Raw genomic sequence first — 13557 nt, 5'->3', positions numbered from 1 at the left:
TTTACTCATGTTTCCATGATGTGTGCCTCAGAGGAAAGAGGCCCAATCTCCTCTGTAGAAGCCACAAAGCCTAAACAGATTCTCTTTTTTTTCCACTGAGAATAGTGATAGACAGATGCATCATGCAACCATACACATACACATGTATACAGTGCATATGCATTCACATGGAAACATTGTGTACATACTCTCTCTCTCTCTCTCTCTCTCTCTCTCTCTCTCTCTCTCTCTCTCTCTCTCTCTCTCTGTCTCTCTCTCTCTCTCTGTCACACACACACACACACACACACACAAACACACAAACACACAAACACAGATGGCCTTGTGGAAGCTTTTATTGATTGGGCTGCAGGACAGAGGGAGGACACAGCAGTGGAAAAATACATGCCAAAACAATTTCCTAGACAGCTGGCCTTAAACAGCCAGTCAACTGTCTTAACCTATTAGGAAAAGGTGTGGCTAACAGATACATTTGGCCCTTATACTTGGCACTGTTATTCATTCATTCTGTTATTCATTCATACTCTTCAGGATAACTTTTTCAGACAGTCTTTAGACAGATAACGCATGACAAGACACAGGACTGCCTCAGTCAGTGAGCTCAGGCTAGAAATCACACTCCAGCTCCAGGTTTGATGTTTGGCAGCACCCAGGCTGCCAGTATGTAATCTATCATAGACAGACTACCTACATTAGGGAGTGCCTGGCTAGGGTGAGGGGCAGTGGATAGAGACTTGCAAGCACTGGCATGGAGCAAAGATGTGGCCTGGTTTGCCTCATTGAAGTGTGCAGCAGACAGATCAAAACTCCAGTGTGCATGCATGAAAACAAAATAAAGGCGAAGAGACTCAAAGGCTGTGCCTGTTACTGCAAAGGGATGAAGGGGTCTGTGTTTAAGATGGGTCGCCACGCCTTTGCTGTTTGTTGGTGAATTACTCTTCTCTAATTCCTCTCAAGTGGCACAGCAAGATCAAATAGTCATCCACTATAATAACATCAATGGCCATTAAACAAGACCAGTGATTAGGTCTGGGAGCCATGTGGGATATATTTCTAAACAAGTCATCAGACTTTTCTCTATCTCATAGGATAGCCTTGTATCTGCTGAACTCTCACCTATCAACACATTTCCTGCATGCATATCCAAACTGCACAGGGAAGTCATTACACCCCTCAGAGAAGCTAAGTGTAGTACTTAACGTGCAAGGAAAAGCCAACCTTTAAAGGTTATATTTAGTCTCCATGGTCTGGTAACTTCTTTTATGTTCCCCAGACTCAATCATAAACACACTTCTGAGTCCCACAATAGTTGGTGGAATTGAAACGTGGACCATTATGGTTCAATTTGCTCAAAAATCCTGAAATATCTCAGCAAACCCCAAACTAACCAAATTAGTTTGGGAGGGTTTAATTCATCATAAGAGATAAAAGTTTGAAACCTATTTGCTAAAACTTAATTGCATTACTTCATTTCTCAGATTTGTAAGTGAAATTTCATCAGATTACGTAACCTGTCTTGTCCATACTCTATTCCAAAATGAGCACAACTGACACCTCCCACAAAGTGCCGTGATAGGCCTAAAAGTCGACCTTTTTCAAGTTTTATACTGTATCATCTTCACTTCCTCCCCCCCCCAAAAACCAATGTTCTCTGAAATCAGTGAGCAACATTTTACCCAGGCAGTGTGCTTTCCATATGCTTAGAGACTCTGACACCAAGGATGCAATTTAATTAAGCAAGGCTTCAAACACAATCTAAACAAACAGGGAAGCTACAAACAAACAACAAGTCCAATTACAGCAATGTTAATATGCAGGGCCAAGCAGCATTAGGCTACCATGAGAGTGGGAGCGAATGGGAGGAGGAGGAGGAGGAGGAAGAGGAGGAGGAGGAGGAGCAGGGTCTAGCTGCTTTGATCCATGTTTGGAGATCTGACACTAACACTGCTGCTTAGTTCAACGGGGATTCGTATTAGCCAGAGAAGAAACGGTCCTGTTGGTAATCAAAGCACTTCCTTCAGTGCTACAATCCAAGAAATCCTTTACTCATAATAGTCAAAAATATCAGAGAGAAATTGCATCAGAATCCTGAGGCTGTTACATATTTGCAGAGGGACCAAAAAAAATCAATCCAGATTGAGTTTCAAATTCTGCTATTATGTGACAATCACAACAGATGGAGGTAAGGTAGTTTTCCTGAATCCCTTTCTTTATGGGGTAACACTATGTACTCAGCTCTTATTGATCCTAGTACACCTGCCCTTGAACTGGTAATGGCTTCATGGAATTGCCTGTATAATATTCTTTACCTTTAAAAGGGGATCCACTGGTATTGTCCTATACACCATTGTCCAACAGGCCAGAGGTGTATTGATTCTTCTGATTGGATGGCAGGGTTTAGAGCTGCAGGGAGGGAATCCTGTGATCTATGTTCTTTACAGTTGTATTGTACAACATTCAGTACATACAGGCGCAAACACACACACACACACACTCACACATACACACACAGATACATACACAAGCTGCACAAAAGTATTCCCTAGGAGAGAGCAGAGAGAGATGTGATGTGATATTCGAGTGCAATGTTATCTTATAAATGAAACAATCGCAGCTAGGTTGCTGGGTGATATTGGGTTATCTTAGTGCCACAGGCCATGTCAAACTGTGCCATTACCCGACAATGGTGCAAATCAGCAGCGCATAGTATATGAAAACTGCCCCGAGCTACGTCTACCAAAGTATTGACCCAAACATGAATTGCATGTGTGTCACTGACACTCAGGCTTACATGCGTATGAGTGTTTCTGCCTCTTTAAATTCCGTGTGTTGTATTTGTATTTGTGTGTGTTCTCCTTGGATATGTAGGCCAAGTGTGTAAGCATGTTGTGACATTTTGAATTACAGATAACCCAACGTTAATGAATATATGTTGCTGTTGGTTTTTTTTGGCAAACTAATTTAAATCTTAAAGCTTCCAAATTTCAATGTGTGTATCTGTATTTGTGTGTGTGTGTGTGTGAGAGAGAGAGTGTACATGTCGTGGCCTTTTTAAAAATGGGGAGTGAGGATGTGTGACATGTATAGAATGTATCAACCCTGCATGTTGCCACTTTATTATATGCACATAATCCAACAAACCCACCTGGACACCCCGTGCAGATACATTCTTATCCTTGTTTCTTTCTCTCTCACAGTTGGAGATTGTCATATCGTAGCAAGTTGCACCAAGGACTCTGCACAGCAGGAGAGGAAACTCTAAACTCTGTTTCAATCGACTGTCCAACTGTAGCTCCATCAGCGCTTCTTTGTCTGGCATTGAGGACACAAATTTAAATTTGGTTGCACAGAAACACTGGTCAGAAATGAAAAGCATGAGCTAATAGACTGAGATGAATGCCTTGCTTTTTAGGCTTAGAAATGGAAGCATAGCTTTTTCTTTTCTCTCTGACTTATTGAAAAGCTGTCTTTTCCCTACATCTTTCTCACATATACCCATACATACATTCACATACACATATACACACACACACACACACAAACATATCTCCACACCTTTCACTGTTCCTATGACCTCGCAATGTTTGTGTACAGTGTTCATGTGGGAGCCAGTGCTACAAGGTAGCCCATATATGGGTGAGAATGGTTCATAAGGCTCACAATGCCGTCTGACCCTAGAAAGTGCAAACTACTAAAAAGAAAGAAAAAAAACACAACACACAAATCTAAACAGACAGTCCATGACAGGCCACTATGCACACGACACTTTATTTATTTAATCCATCTTTCTTTCATGAAGAATCTCTTTCTGTTGATGATTTTAAAACATTGATAGCTTGGTTGCATTTGCAGATGTTGCAGGGAAAGATTTTCCTCATTTTTAGACAAGGGAGCTCAAAAGAAAGCTCATTCCTCATACTATCATTAATCTACATATTTGTCTCCTGCTAATTAGAGGGCTAGTGAATTCTTTATTAACTGGACCAAAATTCAGCTGACAAAATGAATAAGGTGAAAGGCAATTACTAAATCCAAATGTGAAAAAAAACATGGTTAATGTGATGACAGACAGGCAGTGAAATTAGTTAAACAAACCCAAACAGGCTGAGGCAGGTTGTTTGTAATTGGCAATAAGACATTGGCAACAGGTGATCAAGGAGAAACTGATTACAAGCAGGTAATAGGCAAACAGGCCCAGGTAGCAGCTAGACAGACAACTTGGTTACTTAAAGTGCCTTTAGATTGTACAAAAACCACGATCGTGTAAGTTCATTGCATGTCACACTGTGCGAGATGGTTCTAATAAAATCTTGGTCGCAATCTGTGTCAGACTGTATCAATTTGAAGCATGACAGATTGTGCAGTGAATGTGGTGAATCTTAGTGCTACAATGTAAATAGAAAAAGTATATGAGGGCAGAGGCACATCATCAGCTCGTGTTATATCTGTGTCGCTTTTATGTTTTGAAAATGCAGCAAAATAACAAGCAAGCTTTGGCCATAGTACTGTCACTTCTATCCATATCCACAACCTATTGAGGGTTTTTGATGCATGGACAGATTGGTTTGTGCAGGGCCCCGGAGGGGCCACAGAGTGAAAAAATACATATATCAAGGCCGTGTTTTACTACATCAAGTGTTCGAAATGTTATTGCGTGGGCAGGAGATATAATTTATTCCCACATTTTGGTTAATTTGTGTGCACATGATTTGTGTGCACGAGGTTTATATACAGAGAGCCAGCCTTTCTCCCCGAAGTATGAAGTGCAATGTGCCTGCGTCAATTCATTCATCATCCTGTTAGAATCAGAATCTCTTTATTTTCCAAGTGCATTTTATATACTAGGAATTTATACTCTGCATCCTATTCTTAACCATCCTATTATATGTTATACTAGCCTATATACCCATCGTAACTATTTAGGAGCAGTGGGCAGCCACAGTCTGACACCCGATACTTGAAGTAGGTGCACTGCATTTCATGCATGGAGAAAGGCTGGTCTGTTGTGCTGGCTCTCTGTATATACACTTATCTTGTCCGCATGCAATAGCATTTTGAGCGCTAGATGTAGTAAAACATGATCTCGATGTATATATATTTTTATCTCTATGGCCCCTCCGGGGCTCTGTAGGTTTGTGTGTGTGCATGTGTTTTTTTCCTTAACTTTATTAAAAAATGGAGCTTATGAAATGTTATGCGGGATGGTGTAGTCTGCGTAATTTAATGTCATGTGGGTGGTAGCAGCAATCTCATTGTGGGAATTTGGTCATAAATTTCTGACATTGTCAGAATTTTGCCTGTCTTTGGTCAGCAAAGCTCCAAATCAGACATTGGTGGGCACGTTTCATAGTGCAATCTAGTACCACTGTTTTACTGTTTCTCTCATTATTGCCAATTTTTGTCTTAGACAGCTCAAAATTGCATAGTGTAAAGGCACCTTTAGACAGTCTGACAAAGACTGTCTGAAAACGTACCTATAGATACACTGGGTTTGATGAGAAGCAGCTGGGTAGGCAGGTGACTGGGTCAGGTGATCTCTAGGCACGTTCTGATATCACCTTGTTGTTCCTACAATGTCATTATTAACGTTGCTCCAGGACCATCACTGCAAATGGCCAATCACGTTGTGATGTCATAGCTTTGCGACTCGGGGTAAAAACACTGGAAAATACAAAAGTGTGGCTCCTTGCCTGCTCACACACATACTGTATGCAGTGGGGAACAGAAGGTAAGCATTAAAAATACTTTCTTTAATAATACGATAGGACATTTTAATCCTGAGCTCGATCTTTTAATAAATGCCTTTTCCCAGGATTAACTTGTGTGTTTGTCCAGGGCCATCATATTATAGTTGGTCCTGGGCCATCATATGAATGTTTCTCCTATGCCATCATATGAAAGTTTTCATATTTATTTAAGACATCTGTTTTAAACTTAACAAAACATTTTCTTTTATTACAGATTTTCCAGAGGACCAGAGTAGAGAGCTTGTGAGACACCAGGGAAGACGGCTGTGGATGGAGTGTCGCTCACCTCGGATGGTTTTGCTTGGGTTTCACATGTCTGCTTTCTGAGTCCTTAACTGTACCTACCAAGACTTGCTTTCACAGCGAAATGGTACACTCACCGTCCACACCTGAACAATCTAATGTAATCCTATACAACGGCTCTGCAATAAATTCTACCTTTTTGAAGCTTATACACATTTTGTTCACCCTAAGGGGGTAGACAAAATACTAGCAACTCTTTTCAATATAATGCACTCCAGCACACCACCACCACCACCCACTACAACCTTAATAATAAAAAAAGCAGAATTATCAACTTTCTGACAATGTCAACAAAAACAAAAAATGAATTTAAGCACTTCTTTTATTTTACTAGATGATTAGAAGAGATAGTTAATCTTTGTACAGTTGATGTACAAATGTATTAATTCTTCATCTTTTTTTCTCATATGACCCCCCTCATATGTCTTCTTCAGAATAAATAAAGGTAAACCCTCTTGCTGAAATTTTCATTCACTTTTTCCTGCTAACAAGGTAAGTACTGCAATAGCTCCCATAACAGTCACAAACAGTGTTTTGTGACTTCACCATCCTGTAGATAGTGACAAAGGGAATGCTCTGATATAATTTTATGAAATTTGAGGAATTTTAAACAGTGAATATAATCTTCACCCTTTGATTGGATGTAAGGCTTAATGTTGTTTTCAAAACTCTGCTTTGTTTTGCATATTCGTGAATGCAACATCACTAAGTGTGATCACTTACTGCATACTTACAGGATTACTCATTTAGGTGAATGATGTTTATTTGATAATGTCAGTATGTTATGAAGTGACCAACTAATACTGGCAATTGTACTCCGATCTTCAAGATTCATTATGGTAAGATATTCTGGTAGGCTGGCAATATTTAATTTACTGGAAGTAAAATGTGGCTAAAGAGCCCAAATTCAGACTTTCTTAACCCTATCTGGGCTTCACCAGACCCATATATACTGTCAAGTGAATTATTGCAAGTCACACAGCTGAGTTTAGTTTACATTATTTCTAATTGACATTGTGGGTGTATGTGATGTGCTGTGTTTAGCTTTGTATTTTGTATTTTGTATGGTGTGTTCTGAGTGTTTTTTAGTTGTTGTTGTTTTTTTTTGTTTTTTGCTGTTTGTTGTTGTGCTGTTGTATGCTTTTTGTCGGGGACTACAGATGCAAATTAGCTTCAAGCTAACTCTGGTGCAGTGCATCTTTAATGTTTCAAACTGCACACAGTCTCATTCAATAAATAAATAAATCAGACAATTTGAATGTTTTTGTTTTTTTGTACTGTGTTCAGAGGACTCACCTCAAACTCAACTGATAACCTACAGTTCCTTTACAAGACAGTTTCAAAATGCCTTAATGTGAAAATTCTAAATTACATTAAATTATTTGTGTACTTACTGCAAATGCATTGCATCAGGGTTGCTGTACACTTTTTGAGATAAATTTAATGTTTTTTAAGACCTCAACAGAGAACATTTAATACCTTTTTCACAGCAAAACAAATGCACATTAGGGCTGAGCTTTATGTTTGAAATCAACTTGACAATATTAATAGGGATATTTTTCAGGATATTTTTGCATTTCCATTTAACGATCATGTGTAAAATCTTATAAAGTAATCAAATTAATGGCAAATGTGATGAACTGTGTCCCACGCTTTACGCTTTTTAGACAAGACTCTTGTGTTAAAAAAAAGCATTTTAATTTAAAATTTAAATTTTAGTTACAGTTCGTGTGGAATTATTAATTTTAACAACATCATGTAAAACAATTAGGCTGTTCTGCTCGTTCTCACACTCACAGAGTAGGCTATAGTAAATTCTCCACATTAAGACACATACACGTTACAGTTTATTGACCTTCATCCACTTTAAAGGTCCAGTGTGTAGGATTTAGTGGCATCTAGGAGTGAGGTTGCAGATTGCAACCAAATGAATAACCTCCCCCTCACTCTCTCCTTCAAAGCATGTCGGAGAACCTATGGTGGCCACGAAACTCATGGCCCTCTCTAGAGCCTGTGTTTAGTTTGTCCGTTTTGGGCTACTGTAGAAACATGTTGATACAACATGGTGGCCTCCGTGGAAAGGGACCCGCTGCCTATGTAGATATAAAGGGCTCATTCTAAGGTAACAAAAACACAACAATTCTTATTTTCATGGGATTATTCACTAATTAAAACATACTTATGAATATTGTATTCAATGTCTGCCAAGTCTGTTCCGCTAAATGCCACTAAATTCTACACACTGACCCTTTAACGATTAATGATTAAATCTGTAAACACCGGCTAAATGGTCACCAAATTAAAAGTCCATTCCTCTCCTACATGTCGCATATTGACTGTTGCAGCTCCACACTAAAAACATTGTTATCCAGATTCTAGCAACTATCAGAAATAACAGAGGACTTTGTGTCTTCTCTGAAACCCCCTGGCTAACTGTCTTTAGCTTAGCATCATCACTGTACTGTTTTGTGTACTTCTTTAATCCTGTTACCTTCATGAAAGCAGGTGCCGTGTGGAGAACCAATCAAAACGGCTAACTCTTCAGGGTGGGAAGCTGTTAAGTAAAGCCTGTGTAAAAATGGCAAGATGGTCACATGAACTTCATTTTTTATTTGTAAAATTGAACTAATAAGCGTTACACTGACCCACAGATGTAGTTTTACTTCTTTTTGGGACCACACTTGTAGTTTTCTCAGGCTGGTTAGCAGCTCCTCCATCTAGACTACTGCTAATGCAATGCCACTGACACACTTTGAACTTAGCCTGTTAGCACCTGCTACCGCCAATGTTACTTAGGACAATGCATAAAACAGCTTGCAAAGCTGCATCTACAGAACTGTGTGAAAGTTAATCAAGGATCACTCTTTCTTCTTAGTTACAGTTTCTTCTCTGAAGCTCTCAGCTCTCAGGGAAACCACCGCTTATGTTTGGCCATCTTAATATTATCTTTTATATCAGCATTTCCATTGTGCACAACCGAAAATATACTCTTGCAGTGTATGCAGAACGTAGCATTTTTGTTGCCGGGTACTTTACAAAGGAAGAAGTAAGCCTCCTGGAGCTCTTTAGAAAAGACTGACTCTCTCTTTGGCATGATAGCTAACTGTTAGCATACTGACAGGTTCTGTCAGAGAGAGCCACAAGCTTCATAGGCTAGCAACAGCCTTGACAATGTGACATTGATTGATTGACACACATACAGAGAAATCAGTGTTGAATTCAGATACGCGGTGCATTGTTTATTTTTTTAATATTGGTTTAGGTAATCATGAGTGGGACAGAATGTGACAAATGTTTATGTAAGTGCTGAAAACAAGTATAATATTATAATTATTATTTCAATTGTGGTGAAAACCAGGACAATATGGCAGTGGATATGTCGGGACTTGGAACACCCAGCTTGAAACCACGACGATCTCGGACAAACTGAGACATCTGGTCACCAGAGTCTTACCAAAGGCTGGCCATGCGAAACTAACGAGGTTAGAGCTTCACGTATCCATGGGAAAAGGCATATATTAAAAAATGTATTTCGGGATTAAAATGTCCTATCTTATTATTAAAGAAAGTATTTGAATGCTTACCTTCTGTTCCCCACTGCATATGTGTGAGCAGGAAAGGAGCCACTCTTTTGTATTTTTTGGTCTTTTTCCCCCCGAAGTAGCAAAGCTATGACATCACAACAACGCGATTAGTCAGTTGCAATGATGGTCCTGGAGCAACATTAGTTATGATGTCATAGGAACAACACCAAAACGGCAATATCAGATCATGCAATCTCTAGAGGAGGGAAAGTCAGTGAGGGCAAATAGAGGGCAGCTGAAGCAGGACAGGATATGTAAAATTCCAGAGCAGACACACAAGGAGTAGGAAGAGAAAGATGGAGGTTCAAGGGCATGGACAATCAAGGCTACACAGACAGGACAGGCTAACCATCACATGGGGACCCAAGGACAATCCAAGACAGGCTTGACTCACAAGGCATGACGTATAGGAAGAGTGTGCATGCACTAATGCAGATGTAAGGCCGGTAGGTCTCAATCCAGAGAGGCAGGTTGTACTGCAAGTGGATAACCACTCCTCTTGCCAAAGGTTTTAACTACAGGTAATGACTTATGTGGAGGATAGGTCAAGACAAACTGAAACTGTAGCTCAACAGATGTAGGGCTCTATAAGAGGAAACGCTTCGTAGAGGAAACATGAAATGTGTCTGGTAGAGAGACTGGAGCAGACTCTGAAAGAATGATAGATAGATATAGAATCATACTGATGGACAGAACAGACAGGCTCTGTAACAGCTGCGAAGCAGGTATGGGCATCAACTTTCAGGTTGAGGTTGAGGTGAAGAAAAAGATTCATGCTCAGACAGAGAGGCAGAAGCAGACGGAGGCTCATGTTGCTTAAACTTAAACAGTTTCAGGCTGAGGTTCAGAGCCAAAAAAGAGAAGCAGAAACAGGCTCATGCTCAGGCAGAGGGACAGGTTAAAGCTCAGATAGAGAGAAAGATTCGTGCTCGTGCCCAGACAGACAAACAGGAATAGACTGGATGCGAGACATGGGAAGTCTTTCTGACACAGAGACACAGCCAGGTTTAGACTGTGACTTAGAGGCTGCTTTTGGCTCTGATACAGAGAGAATGTACAGTACTCGAAAGACCTCACTGCTGAGGACCAAAGGAACTGAGCTTTTTGGCATCTAAACATTGGGAAAAATAAAACTTATGTGGAATACACATCCACACATGATCCGAATGCAGAAGTTTTCTCGGTTCCTCTATATTTTCCTTAGAAATCTGTACAAGATGCAATACAAAGGTAATGCCTCTGTAAAATATATCAATTAGGTATGATCTTTTGTTTATACACACTAAGAATGATTTGTGCTGCCATTTAAACAACCTGTCACTTGTCTTCACAGAGGCAGCTCTATAAATGTTGGCTACTGTAGGCTCATCTCTAAGATTACTGCCTCTCTTTCTCCCTCATTTTACCATGTGTTGCCTTGGCTCACTCTGAGCCCTTTGGGCTCTGCTGTACTTTAATATTTATAAAAACAATTTCAAGTGACATGTTGCCTCTATTTTAACCAAGACAGGATGGCCTCAGGTACAGCCAGGCAAATGGATCCCAATATGTGCAAAACAAGCTTACATCAACTGGAGAGCTGCCCATGCAGGCGCTATCTGAGTGGAAAAAAGAAGTCCGTGGTGAATAATTCTGAGGAAATGCTTTCATTAGTTTGGCTAATATTCTTCCAAATATAAATAATAGTTTTGCAATATACTACCTTCAACACTGTAGACATGATTGAATTGTTCCTATTTATATTGTATACTCCATGTGCTGACATGTTGCCAACATCAATAACAAATGATTGTAATTATAAAGCCAGAGCGTGGGTTGTCCATTTTGCATAGGCACCCTGACATGGATCACATGCATGTAATGGTTTTTGTGAATAATTAATCCGCTTTGCTGCGCTGTCCCTAGAATACTAAATATTAAGAGTCATCTGAAGTGCTATTAGGAACCAATAGTATCTGTAGCACAGCCAAATGAATATATAATTACTCAACATTTCAAATGTTGTCCACAGAATCATCCAAGCGTTAGCATATTCCCCATCTGTACGTTCTCTATGCATCCATCAACAATGACACACATATACAGTACGCGTACACAGTAGTTAATGCTGAGACCAGTTGAGTGATCTGTCATGTGTTTGTGTTGTGGGTAAATGGAGTTCTGTGTTGTTCAGGCAGGCGTGCTCACTCACTGCTGCTCCTGCGTCTCCCTAGGCTCTGTTTCTAACCACTGCCACAGAAACACATCAATCATCTCTCAAGGCCAGACACTTCGATGGACATGGAATATTGATATGGCTTTTAAGATGTGGGGCATGAATATGATCTCTGACACCTATCTGCCTTGCTTTGCAGCTGTTCTACATATAGCTGCAGAATTATTGGTGGAACTGCGTGTGGAGTATTTATTTTAAGGAAACTTATAGCTGGTGCACTGAAACACTAGACGGGTAGTTTTAAGTGAGGAGCAGTAGGAGCTTATTCAAGGCAGGAGGAGCCTCTGAGGTAAAAAAAAAAAAAAAAAAGTCTTCATGCACAGTGTAAATATCTCAAATGTTTATGACATTTGTCATTATGACAAAGATTTTCTTTTCAGATCATTTCTTGTTTCCCTGACAATGAATGGACAGGCAAAGTGAGTTGAAGTGTTTGGTGCGTATTTCTAGGTGTATGGCTATCATATGTTTATTTTTGTATGCGTACAAATGTGTGTCACTGCTCCACAATTAACTGGTGAATGGAAACTTCTCCCTGAAGACGTCTCCTCATTACCTGCTGTGTGTACTTTGAGCTCTCCCACAGTCTCCTCAACTGGAAAAAGAAATGTCATCGTCACCATAAATAACAACCCCCCCTCCCCACTTTCACCTGGCAGTCATAGCGTGCTTTCTGCAGCTCTCCATGCATGAGGATTTACTGCTTTATATATATCATTTAAGAATCCATTTAAATCAACTCCCTTTATGTTCAGGCAGAAGAAAGATGGCTTGGTGTATATATCTCTGCATGTGCAGGAGGACATCTTGTTGCATAAATAAAATTTGACTTCTGTGCATGTGTGTATATATATCTAAATATTTGCCAGGTGGTCTTTTGTTAAGGTCACTCCACATGTCTGTTGGTCTAGTTGGATTCAAGAAATCAAATCTAGCTTAACACACTTTCTATAAAATGCAATGTAGCATAACAATATCACTGTATAATATTACAGCATATTTCAAAACATTTATCAGTAAAAACGGTGTGTATTGAAGAGCTCCTTATTATTGCATTGACAGATACTTTATACATGCAATCATGTAAACACACATAAACACATTTGTACTGCCATAAATGTTGAATTCTATGATGGCTACTGCCTCCCTCACAATGATCAGGGTAGAACATTTCTTCCTTTGCCTGACAGCAAAAATGGATCTCATCCAAAAATATGGTATCTCCCACCATGCTGAGTAGTAAAAAGGGAGAGTTTGCAAAGTTCAAACAATGTGCTTCGGGTGAGAGCACAGCAGTTAAAGAGGCAAAAGTGTGATGGATTTTGTACATTAAAAAAATCCATTATATTTCTCCGGAGGACAGGCAGAATTTGGTCTGACTTTTTTAGGCATTAGAGCCAGTGTGCGAAATACCCAGTGGCAATCGGGGGTCCCCCCTACCTAGTGCTCCAATGTTATGCCAAAGTCTCACAGACTCAATAGGAAATATACAAGATTTCATGGATGTAAGCCAAAGCAATCAACTAGGTTATACACACTTTGCCAACACTACAAACATTACCAAGGCTAATATCGTTAACACTAAGGCCACTCACACAACTACACAACCACGTAACAACTATGCCCTTCAACAGAATCCACAGAGCACACTCGTCTATCTCTCTCTAACCCAACACACACACACACACACACACACACACACACACAC

Source organism: Thunnus albacares, chromosome 1 (genome assembly GCF_914725855.1).
Source record: "Thunnus albacares chromosome 1, fThuAlb1.1, whole genome shotgun sequence".
Classification (NCBI taxonomy): domain Eukaryota; kingdom Metazoa; phylum Chordata; class Actinopteri; order Scombriformes; family Scombridae; genus Thunnus; species Thunnus albacares.
Note: the sequence above shows the minus strand (reverse complement) of the source record.